The 12,977-nt window shown below is 49.8% G+C and overlaps 1 pseudogene; it reads left to right on the top strand.

Annotated features, from left to right (window-relative positions):
* The first annotated feature begins 11,525 nt into the window (after positions 1 to 11,525).
* On the top strand, positions 11,526 to 12,159 carry LOC137212555 (DDB1- and CUL4-associated factor 16-like; annotated as a pseudogene).
* The last annotated feature ends 818 nt before the right edge of the window (positions 12,160 to 12,977 follow it).

Here is a 12,977-nt window from a genome sequence, read left to right as displayed (position 1 = left end):
TGTCTTACCCCCAGGAGGAGCAAGGGTAACCATGGAACTCGTTTCCCTCTGCCCCTCACAGCCACGGGCTTATCAGAATAAGTGTGGGGTGGCAGAGCCCATGGGCTGAACAGACTCAACCGCAACTGGGCCCACAGGCCTCCGGTAGGCAGCCTCCCAGATGGCCCCCAAGGATCCCCCCTGCTGGAACTCACATCCTCTGAGACCCCCTCCCCCTGCATCTAGCGACTCACTTCTAACAAATAGAATGTGGTCAAGTGATGGGACATCACATCGCAGATGAGGTTACACAGAAACCTTGGCTTCCAGCTTCAGCTTGCTCTCTGTCTCTCTCTCTCTCTCTGTCTCTCTCTCTGTGTCTCTGTCTCTGTTTCTCTGTCTCTGTTCATCTGAGGGAAGCCAGCTGCCCTATTATGAGCTGCCCTACAGAGAAGCCAGAGGCAAGGAAGTGAGGGGCGTTTCCAGCCAACAGCCAGCAAAGAACTGAGGCCCTTAGTTCAACAACCTGTGAGGAACTGAATCTCGCCAATAACCACACGAGTGAGCTTGGGTGGGGACCCTCCCAAGTTAGCCCTTTGGATGGGACCACAGCCCTGGCCAAAACCACGACTGCGCCCACCCCCATGGAGAGACCTGGAGATACAGGCACAGTTAAGTCTCACTCAGATCCTCGACCCACAGACACTGTGAGATAACACGTCTGTTTTAAGGAACTAAGTTTGGGGGTAATTTGTTACACAGCAAGAGATAACCAGTACAAGGCCCTTATCAGACTTTCCAGGAAGGATCCTAGTCCTGAGACTGAACAGAGATGTGGGATCTGCCAGCCGTGGGAGCAATTCCTCTGCCTGGTTCCCCCTTCCACTCTGCCCCCGTCTCGGGGGGGACAGTGCAATTCCTGCTGCAAGGGAACACGTGCACGTAAAGGATTCATGGCTATCAAACACCATGGAAATGAAGCCATCCTCCAACAAAGCCAACTTCAACAAGGCCATCTCAACACCGTGGACACACTGCCGTGGTCGGAGGGATCAGGGTCAGAGTGAGGGACGGGGCAGGGTGGGAAGTGGGGGCTCAGGGATGGTTCCAGGGTGCTTTTCCCGCACATTCTTGAGAGGTTCAGGAAGCAGAGCTTTTAGTGGTTTGTTTTTAAGACCAAGGAAAAACGACTTTGGCATCAAAATGGCTTTGCGAAAGCAGCCAGATTATAAAGTCAAGTTCTATCAAGCAACTATTTTATCCACCCCCACTACATAAATACCGTTTGGGCTCTGGACCTGGGTGGATGGCCACCCATCTTTCTCTCCTACTTGTGCGTGCATGAGCGCATGTGTGTGCACGCACGTACCCACCCACTCACATACACAGACACACACACACGTACACACACCATAACAGGGATTCAAGAGTAGGATTCCAGGGTTTGAGAGCACAGGGTGAGAATGCCGGGGGTTTCAAGGCCACTGCCTGCCCCCTGCCCGACGTGGATTTGGGCTGTTCCAGTTCAAGAGGCTGAAGGGCAGCTGCCCCGAGGCTGGGGCTTCACCCAGCACCCCACGGAGAGCAAGTCATCGTCGATAAAGAATGAAGGAGGGCTTCCCTGGTGGTGCAGTAGTTGGGAGTCTGCCTGCCGATGCAGGGGACACGGGTTCGTGCCCCGGTTCGGGAAGATCCCACATGCCACAGAGCGGATGGGCCCGTGAGCCATGGCTGCTGAGCCTGCGCGTCCGGAGCCTGTGCTCCGCAACGGGAGAGGCCACAACAGTGAGAGGCCCGCGTACCGCAAAAAAAAAAAAAAAAAAAAAAAAAGAATGAAGGAACAGGTTATTGTGCTCGGAAGGAAGAGCGCCTTTATCTTTGAATTGATCCCATTGCTTTCCCGAAAGTCTCTGTACCTTCACGAAAGAGAAGAGAGTCTCCACGGCCCTGTGTGGTCGTGCTGCTCAGTAATAAACGACCGTAAGAGTCACAGCTTATCACAGGCACCTACCAGCTCGGTCCTGAGACCCAACCAGCTGTGTTGGGGTCTTTCCAGCCCAGCTCTCTAGGCCTCATCTCACTAGATTTCTCTATGAAAATAAGGGTTCCCCCACCCCCACCCCCCCAGTGCTGACCTCTTCCCCACACAGCATGCCAGTTTCCCAACATCCCACCAAATGAATTCCTTATGAGCCCAACTTCTGGGTTTATCTTAGCTGAGAAGACACAGCAAGCCCTGGCCTTCAGTACTCAGCTGGTTCTCCCTTCCCGCCGCGTTTCAGCAGAGAAAGCTCACTTTGCCCTCTAGGGCGGGAAATGCGAAAGGCAGGGCGCAAAGCTGGGGAGAGGCCGCCACCAGCCCCTCACAGGCAGGCGCAGCGCCCACAGGGTGGCTGGCGGTCTTTCCATCCGCCCATGGAAATTCTAGACGCAGAAGGTGCCCGGACGAGCCTGCTTTCACGCCCTTGCCAACTGCCGTAAACCTGTTTCTGTCCCATTGGAGTTGCGACATGAAGCCAGAAATCTGGAAGAATTTAACACCCAGTCGGTTCAGACAGAGGAAAACATTGTTCAGAGTAAACACTGGAATCCCTCCCTCATCACCCAGGAATGTAGAGCCAGCGGGGAGGGATCAGCGCAGCTCTGTGAGGGCTGCCACGGCAGGAGGGCCAGGAGGGGCTGTGGTCCAGCCTGGAGCCTGGCGCCGGGGGGCTTCTCCCTTTCCTCCGTCAAACCTGGGCCTCGGCTCCAGAACCCCGTTTGCCGGCAGGACCCTGCCTGCCTGCGGAGGCCTGCACGTCTGTGAACTTGGGAGGAGGCTGGAAGAGGCAAAGGGGGGACCTCGTGGAACCCAGAGGGGCTCAGGATGCTCTGGGACTTCCCATTTCCTTCAGCTGCACAGGCCGTGAAAGAGTCACTTTTCCTCGAGGAAGAAAGGAGGCTCTGTGTGCACGGCGAGGGCGCGATGCCCGCAACCTGGAGTCGCGTGTGCCGGGCGGGCTGTGGACGCCGGCATCCATCTGGCTCTGATGGAACCTTGACGGACTCCATCTATCAAAAGCCACAGGCCGGGCCCCACCCCATTTCCTCTGGCCCTGGAGTGGGGAGACGAGGGACTGGCTTTCCCCAGGGCTACATGGGGGTCCCAGGAAGAGGGCACTGTGTCACCACGTCCCTCTGCCTAAAATGCTGCCTAAAGTCCACCCGCGAACATGCAGGCCTCACCTGAACTGCTAACGTTTCTGACAGTCAAGGTCAAGGAGGAAACCTGAGAGTCGGGAAGGCTTCAAGAAGGTGGTGCAGAGTCCGAAGACGGCTGCTTTTTCGCAGGAAGCTCTGGTGGGGCTGCCAGGGAGCTTAGGGGCAGCAGCAAAGCTGGCGACGGCCGCCCTGCGTGTCCCTGCGCCTCACCACAGCCCTCACCCCACTCTTGAGCCCCGAGGGATCCGCAGAAGGCATATTTAATGTACTTACTGATGCCTCCCACCGATGCCTTCCCTGCTCTCAGGGAGCGTATGACCCAGCCCAGAGGTCGCCAAGGGTGGTCCAAGGGCCAGCGGCAGCGTCACCTGGAAGCTTGCTAGAAATGCATTTCCCCTGGTCCACCCTGGCCTAGCGCGTTGGAAACCCTGGCACGGGGCCCGGGGGCCTGTGGTTCAACAAGCCCGCCAGGTGATGCTGGCACACAAGAAAGTGCCCGTCTGCCACCTCCCTCCCGCTGGGTAACAGAGAAAGACTGAAAGGTTAATAGTTGCTTCCGGGAAGTCGGAGAAATGGTGTGTGAATGTGTGTCTAGATTCAAAACTGCTGCACCAAACTCTGGCGTCCGTGGAAATTCTGATTCCGGTTTTAGAAACACTCTTTCCACCTCAGTTTGACCCCCGTTACGGGTGGTTGTAAAACTTTATTGTGAAGCTGGGGCAGGAGCAAGAAAACAGTGGGATTTCTTCTCACTTGGAGCAGCCCCCAGCCCTGGGCCGTAGCAGCTCCCTCTGGAGGCCACTCTGAGGGGCTGGAGGCCCTGCTGCCCCCGGGGGCTCTCACCTCACCTAATGCTTGCCGGGCAGCAAGGAGAGGATACAACCAGATTCTCTAACTGAGCTGACCTGTAAATTGAATTACCAACGGATAAAGTAAAATTTCATCCGTCCCACCGGCAAATGACCTCCACGCGGCCCAACTCCATCATCTACGCTGTAATTTGCTGCTTGCCTTGTCTGCTGGCAGCAATGGAACCCGCGGCCTCTCCTGAAACTCCCTCTTCCCTCAGCCCCATCCTTCCACTCTGTCCCAGTTTCACCCTCGTCAGATCCCGCCCCCCTGCTCCACCTGTAAAGCGAGAGGTCCTGGGCTCCCCTTCCTTTCCCCATCGGCACCCTCTCCCAGGGTGACCCCATCATTGTGCGTGGCTCCCACCTGTGTGTCTCCAGCCTTGGGCTCTTCTCTGAAAGCCAGGCCCAGACGTCCTACCCCACCCTTCCCAGATGTTTTATAGGTGCCTCACAACTACCCTGTTCAAAACTGCTCAGAGCTACCCTGCTCTGATACACACACACAGACACACACACACACACACACACACACACACACACACCCCAAAACCTGCTCCTTCATTGGTCTTCCCCATTTCATTTAAGGGCACCACCCACAAACCATTTTCACAAAAAATGAGCCTTTTTTTTCTCCTTCCTTCATCCTCAAGATTCAATCTATCAAGTCATGTTAACTCAGCCTGCAGAAGTATCCTGAATGCGTCATTTCCTCTCCATTCTACTATGATGATAGGTGCTGCTGCAGCTGCTGCTACCACCGTCCCTCCTAGTGAAGACGACGATGAGAATAACAGCTCACGGCGTGGATGCCCGTGCTCCACACGTATTAACTCACTGAGTCCTCCCAACAAATGCAGGACTTACATGCTACTCTTCTCCCCTCTCACGGAGGTGCATCTGGGGGAGAGGAGCTCAGGGACTTGATCAAAGCCGTCTGTCCTCCAAGGGGGAGCTAAGACCTGGGCGCTGGGGAGCCGGCACCGGCTCCCAGCTGCCTCCGCACCCACAGGATGCTCTCATGACCTCTGACTGGCCTCCCCGCTCCTACTCTAGTCTCCATACGATTTACTTTATACACCCAGCAGCCTGAGTGGTCTCCCCAAGCCATGCAGCAGGACCCATGTCACCCCCCAACCTAGACATGCCTCCCCCAGGATTCCACAGAGTCCTGGAAGTGAAGCCCAAACTCCGACCAGGACTGCCTCTGCCTCTCAGATCTCTCTCTATCTCCCTCTCTCTTTCTCTCCCTCTCTCTCCCTCTCTCTCTCTCTCTCCCTCTCTCCCTCTCTCCCTCTCTCTCTCTCTCCCTCTCTCTCTCCCTCCCTGTCTCTCTCCCCCCGTCTCTCTCTTTAAGAATCACTAGCTTGGATGATTTCCTGGCCCCAGGTGACCACGAAAGTACTCTGTGAGAAGCTGTGTGCCACTCGCTCTGGTAGAGACGTGGCTGATGCTCTGAGAAAGGACCACCCAGCTCACCTGGGAGAAGAGAGAATCAGAGGGACTTCTAGGAGGAAATGGCACCTGAGTTTAGTTCTGAATAACATGTAGGCATTACAGAGACAAGGGAAGAAAAATAGGAAACGTGAGTAAAAGCAGGAAGTAGCATGATGTGACTCTAAAAGTTAAAATCTATTTCAATATTGCTGAAGTGTAAAGTATAAAACCAAGATTAGCTGAAGGCAAGACTGACGCCAGCACCAGATACCAGTCTCTTGAAAGATGAGTAGCAGGAAGCCAGGCTGAATGAGAGCAGGTGAGCCTGACCTACTCAGAGAACTTCAGAAACTTTGGCCAACACATAGGGTGCGCATAGGTGGATGGAGAGGGTCGCAGGGAGAAGTGAGTTTGTAAACAGGTAGAAGCCAAGCCATGAAGAGTCCCACCCTGGGGCTTCGTGCTACCTGTTTCCTCTGCCTAAAATATTCATGCTGCAAAGTTAGATCTTCACCTTGCAGGCACCACGGCATCTGCTGAATGACTTTAAGGAGAGAGAAGCATTATCAGCTCAGAAAGATCCCTGAGGCAGAGACCTACGGTTGTGCACCAAGAGTTTGTACTTCCTGTCCTTCGTGTCAGCCTGACGCTGGGAATCAGTTGCCCAGCCAAGAACTCTATTTCCCCCACCTTGTATCCATCATAAGGTAGAGCCTTATGTCTGAGTTCTGGCTATGTGCAGACCTGGCCCAGGAAAGCACCAATGTAACCCTTCATTCCCTTTTTTTCCCCATTCATAGGCTAAGAAGCAAAGCAATCCAAGGTCCCAGGAGACGCAGAGCCACAAGATAGAAGGAAACCTTGGACCGCCACATGGCAGTTGACCACAAAACACCCAACTGAATTCTACAGGAGTGAGAAATGAACATCTATTGTGTTAAGTCCCTGATACGTGGAGAGTTATACACATATAACACCTCGGGATATCATAATAGATTCCTATGGCTTTGCTATGATCATGAACTGGAGGCCAACAGGACTGGCAGAGGGAGATCAGTAAATAAGCTATTTAGCAACTGGGGGAAAAATTATGAGAAACTGAAGCAAGTTCGTGGCAGTGAGAATGAACAGAAGCGGACAGAAGGTGACCACAACTAACTATAAGGATGAAGGAGAGAGTGTTAGTCTAGGAAGATGCTCGGGTCTCTGACTTGGGTGATGGAGACAAGCAAAAGAGAAAGAGAGCAGGTTTGGGGAAAGGGTGCTTATCTTTATTGGGGGCATCATAGAAAAAGCAGGTAGTCGTGCCCACTGGACGGCTGTCCAGATGACCCTGGAATCCAAGATGGCAGCCATGGTTATAGGCACAGAGATTTGGTAAAAGATGAGGCCAGAGATTGTCATAGGTCTCATTTTCATAGGGTGAGTTGAGAAGAGGGATGAGAAGGGAACCATGAAAAAAATCAGCATTTAAGTCATGAGAGGCGAAGAGGAGACTGAGAGGGGGCCAGGCAGAAGAACTGGGGGAGCCGCCTCAGGAAGCCACGAGGAATTACCTGCTGAGGAGACTGTGGTAAAATAACACAATATGTGCTCCTTGTCCCCTGTTCCTGGCACAGAGCTCCTAAAGCCTGTGGAGCTCATTGCGTTTTGTGTGCTAATACGATTGCCAGTGGGGGAGCCCTTGATAGCTTCAGGATGGGGGCTGGTGGCAAGAAAGGGGGTCTTTAGAAGGTTAGGACTTTGACCCCACCCCCAGCCCCTAGAGCAGGGAGAGGGGCTGGGGATTGAGTTCAATCGCCAATGGCCAGTGAGCTCATCGATGGTGGCTACATAAAGAAAACCGTAAAAATCCCTCAACGATGGGCTTCGGGGAGCGTCCAGGTTTGTGAACAGTCCATGTGCTGGGGGTGGCACCCCTGTGTCACCCCCATCTCTTCCATTTGGCTGTATCTGACCTGTATCCTTTACAACAGTGGTCACCAACCTTTTTGGCACTGGGGACCGGTTTCGTGGAAGATCATTTTTCCACTGGAGGCGGGGTGGGGGAAGGTTCAGGCAGTAATGTGAGCGATGGTAAGTGATGGGGAGCGGTGGGGAGCAATGGGGAGCGGTGGGGCACGGTGGGGAGTGGTTGGGAGTGACGGGGAGCTGTGGGAAGCGACGGGGAGCGGTGGGGAGTGGTGGTGAGCGGTGGGGAGCAGTGGGGAGCAACGGGGAGTGGTGGGGAGCGACGGGGAGTGGTAGGGAGCGGTGGGGAGTGGCAGATGAAGCTTCGCTCGCTCGCCCACCGCTCACCTCCTGATGTGTGGGCCAGTTGCTAACAAGGCACCAACGAGTACCGGTCCACAGCCCAGGGGTTGGGGACCTCTGCTTTACAATAAACTGGTGAACATCAGTAAAGCATTTCCTGAGTTCTGTGAGCAAACCTAAGGAAGAGGTGATGGGAACCCCCAAATTTATAGCCAGTTAGTCAGAAGTAGAGGCAGCCCCTTGAACTGAAGTGGGAGCAGTCTTGTGGGGCTGAGCCCTCAGTCTGTGGGATGTGATGCTCTCCAGGTAGACAGCATCTGAATTGAATTCATTTGTAGGACACCCAGCTGGGGGTGGAGGATGGAAGAACTGTTTGGTGTGCAAAACCTCACACACTTGGTGTCAGAAAAAAGACGTCACAGAGATGGACATGTCGAGGCCACAGAAACGTCAAGAAACTCAAGGACCAAATAAGCCTGTTGACGTTGACCCTAGGAGCAAGTTTGAGGGCAACTCCATAAGAGGACAGGGTGAAAGCCAGAATTTGGGGAGCTGTGGAGCTCATGGGAAAGGTGGGCATGGGGACAAGGACCGGGGTAACAAGTGTAAAGGGAGGCCCGTGAGTGCCAGCACTGCCACCAGAGGGACATGCTCCATGTCATTCATTCCTCGTCGCTGTACACCTATGACATAGCGTCCCTGTTCTGTAGGGGGAGAAATGAGCCTCAGAAACACCAAGCAACCCTCTCAAAGCCCTACCTTTGTCAAGAGGTTCGGATTCAATCTGATTCTAAAGCCAGTGCTCTCAACTAGTGTACAGTTGCCTCCCACCCGCTATCCACGGACACCGAACTCGCAGATACCGGGCCAACCGTAAGGAACTGGAGCATCATGGATTTTGATAACCACAAGGGGTCCTAGAAAAATCCCCTGCACACACAGAGGGAAGACTGACTGCACGTGTAGAAACCCAGGTGAATCTACAAATAAACTATTAGAATTAGTGAGTTTAGCAAGCTTGTTCGAGGCAAGGACAACATACCAAAATCATCTGCATTTCCATATACCAGCCAGAAACAAATGACTAAAAAGATACTGTTTACAATTGCCTCAGAAATGCCAAATCCAGGGATAAATCCAACAAAAGATGTGCAAGTCCTCTCTGTAGAAAAGTAGACATTATTGAGAAAACATGTTTAGAAATCTAAATAAATGGAGGGATATGCCATGTTCACTGTAAAAATGACAGTTCTCCTAAATTGGGTTGTAGATTTGATGTCATCTCGACCCATCGAAGAGTGTCTGCAGAAACTCACAAGCTGATTCTAAAATGTGCTGAATATATGGACATAGGGCAAGCTAAGAATAGAGAAGGTAATCTCAAAGGTGGACAAACCTGAAGAATGCATTATGCTTGAGTTTCAAAACTTATAAAGCCAGAATAATTAGGACAGTGTAGAACTGGTACACAATTGATAAGTAGACAAATGGCATAGAATAGAAAGCTCAGAAAACACCCACTTCTCTATGGCTCTGCAGCGCAGCGAGTGAAGAACATTATTTTCAAAACTGCTGCTAGATCACTTGAATAATCATGTGGAAAAATCATTACATTTAACTCCTACCCTCTCACAGTACCCAAAAATCAGTTCCAGGTGGGTTGTCCTTCTGTATGTTAGAAGTAAGACAATAAAACTTCTAGAAGGTAAAATGGGAAACTATCTTCATGCCCTCAATGTAGGAAAAGATTTCTTAAAGTTAAGAATTTCTGTTCACTGAAAGATGCCATTAAGAAAATAAAAAGTCAAACCTCGGTGTGGAAGCAGACTTTTGTAGTCCATATGACAGAAGAGGGTTTATACACAGAGTATATTTTAAAATTAAAAAAAATCCCTATAATTAACCAAAAAAAAAAAGACAAAAAAATAGAAAATTGGTCAAGAGATTTTAGGTATATCACAAAAGATGATATTCCAAATGGCAAAATAAACAAAGGAAAAGGTACTCAACCTCTGGTAAATTCACATTAAAACCACCAGGAGATAGCACTATACCCCACCACATGAATGGCTAAAACTTTTTCAGCTGACAAGTAGAAAGAAGACGTAGCGCAATGAGGAAGCTCATAACTGCCAGTGGGAATGAATCTGAAAACAGTTGGACCTCATCTACTGAACACAAACATACACCCACTCTTTGACCCGGCAACTCCACACCCAGGTTCAGAACCGTGTAACATGAAAACACACAGTCAAGAAGATTTATAACTGCATGACTTATAATACACCCCAAAACTGGAAATAAACCAAATATCCATCTAGGGCGAGATGGATAAAATACACAGCAGTGCATTCATTCAATGGAACACTGCGTAGCAATGGAAATAAACAAGCTACACCTGTGTGCAACCACACGCCAGAATCTCACAAACAAAATACTGAAAGCCAGGCACCCATGAGTATATGTAGTATAAGTCCATTTACATCAAGTTCAAAAAGCAGGCAAAATACACATGATCCAGCAATCCCACTCCTGGGCATAAACCTGGAGAAGACTCTAATTCAAAAAGATACATACACCCCAATGTTTACTGCAGCACTATTTACAACAGCCAAGACACGGAAGCAACCTAAATGTGCATCGACAGAAGAATGGATAAACACTATGTGGTATATATATATATATAATGGAATACTACTCAGCCATAAAAAAAGAATGAAATAATGTCCTTTGCAGCAACATGGATGGAGCCAGGTCATCATACAAAGCGAAGTAAGTAAGAAAGAGAAAGGCAAATACCATATGATATCACTTATATGTGGAATCTCAAATATGACACAAATGAACTTATCTACAGAACAGAAACAGACTCACAGACATAGAGAACAGACCTGTGGTTGCCAAGGGGGAGGACGGGGTGGGGAGGGATGGATTGGGAGTATGGGATTAGCAGATGCAAACTATTATATATAGAATGGATAAACAACGAGGTCCTACTGTATAGCACAGGGAACTATATTCAATATCCTGTGATAAACCACAATGGAAAAGACTATGGGGAATGCGAGCCTTGCGGAGGAGCGACTGTTGGAACAGCTGGTGGCGCTAGGCTTAGTCAGGTCTTGCAGCTGGGAGTGAGGCAAGGAAGAAGAAAGGATCCTCCTTGGTCTTCTCATTCACAGGTTAAGCCTATCTTTCCAGATAGTGCAACAATTAAGTCACCAGTTTCCAAGGGCATTTGCACTACCTATGGAAAACATTGGATCTGTGCACACCAGACAGATCCTTGACAACTCGTCCCACCATCCCCCTGCACAAAAGTTGCTGCACCAGCAGACAAGGAAGGCGACCACTGAGTTTCTTTTCATTACCAAATAGATATAATATCCCTGCCAACAAAAAAGAGTACACAAAGTGTCTCTTCATAATTTCATAACCAGTTGAGACCATGCTAAGAAAATCAGCTTGCCTAGATGAGGACCCCTTCTCTTCTTGGGTAGCCAGGATTTGAAGGAGAGACTCTGACCTGTGCCACTGATAAGTGACTAACTTTTACACACTGAACTGGTCCTGAGAAGTGAGCTGTCTTCTTTGTAAGTGAAGAACATACAGCATAATCTTGAAGAACTGCACAGTGGTGAGAGCCAGAGGCATACTGTGTGTGTGTAACAGACTGAGAAACAGACAAATGAATCCTATTGAAAGGATTTCTCATCTTCTGCTTCTGTTTGCCAGTGTTAGTGTTTTACTGGCTTATACTGGTACCTTTTTCTGGTACCTTTTTTTCTATCCCATTGTTCTGTTCTAATGGGTCCTAGAAATCCCTCTCCGTACCCCTTATCAGAATCAGAAAGTGAGGAAAAAGAAAACGCTAAGAGAACGCTGAACACACGCTAACTACCTAAATGAGAGTTCTGGGGAAGACTGGGATTCCTCTGAAGAAGAGGACCCTGTGGTGCCCAACCTAACACCTCTTGAGAGTCTTGCCTGGCAGGTTAAGTGCCTTTTAAAATATCCTACAACTTGGGAACCTTTAAATCCTAATTCCTGGTTGTATCATGCTAAACTCTTGGATGCTAGCACACCAGTCCATATACCTCGAGAGACCCAAACTGGAACCAATTCCTGAGTGGCCTCCTCCAGGCTCTTGTGGAGTCCCACCTTTGCAAAAGCCCCTTATGAGTCCCAGCCGGCTTTCTAGAGATCGTGCCACTCTCAATGGAGTACCGTGCTTTGCCACCGAACAGTTAAGCCTAACATTGAGTACAGCCACTCCCATACCTGAGTCCCTAAAACAAATTCCTAACTCGTGTGTTTCTGGTTGTTGCTGTGGCTGGTTAACTAAAACAGTTAAGGACACAACCCGCCCTGAACCCATCCACACTACTCCTACGCTGAGTTCCAAAAGGCAGTTAACAGACTCCTAACTGCATCACAATAAAGATGCACCGTTCCTTCTCCTATCTCTTGCGTTGCCAGTTGAGAAAGGAAGGCAGTTCCACAGCCTGCCGTCGAGAAACTAACGTCTTCCCGACCAAACTATGCCCTGTCCTGATATGTCAAAATACGATCAAGTACTGAATATAATACCCAAGGGTCCTGTAACTCAACTACAGAAGATGTTCGCTGTGAGCATTCCCTTTGGAAGACCTAAAATGTGAACTTCAGTAGAGAATTAGTCAAAAGGGACCTTATTATATGAGATAAGTTGACTATTCTCCACACTCAGTGCTCCCCACAATTTACTCTGCCTATCTAATGGACTTAACTAGATACCTAATTATTAATGGGAAGGAAAAGGAGGCCACTACCCTATTTGTTACCCAACCTTCAGAACAGCCATTGTGGAAAGTGATGAGTTAGCTACTCCCAGTAATACCTTTCTGAGCATACTTTTCTCTGATATTCATTTCTAGGGAGGTAGTTGAATTAAATTGAATAACCAGATTTAAAAAATGGTGGGAATATGGATCTATCTCCCAGTTTTTATATTGGTAGACCTACCTATGGCAGGCACCTTTTAGGAGTTCCTATTTTGGGGGGAGGGAGTGCAGTAGTAGCCTACACTACCCCAGACCTATTATGGGACCTGCATTTATAGCATAAACATTTTATAGGCTCCCACCAGTCTGTCTCTAGCTAACCTGGCTTATAAGATCATACCTGGGGATTAAACAGACACCTGTTCTGTAGGGAATATCTTTCCTGCATCTTGGCATCCAGACCTTAGTCAAGAGCAAATAAAACCCATTCCAAAGA

This window comes from Pseudorca crassidens, chromosome 19 (genome assembly GCF_039906515.1).
Source record: "Pseudorca crassidens isolate mPseCra1 chromosome 19, mPseCra1.hap1, whole genome shotgun sequence".
Lineage (NCBI taxonomy): Eukaryota > Metazoa > Chordata > Mammalia > Artiodactyla > Delphinidae > Pseudorca > Pseudorca crassidens.
This window is presented reverse-complemented; position numbering and strand designations above follow the sequence as displayed.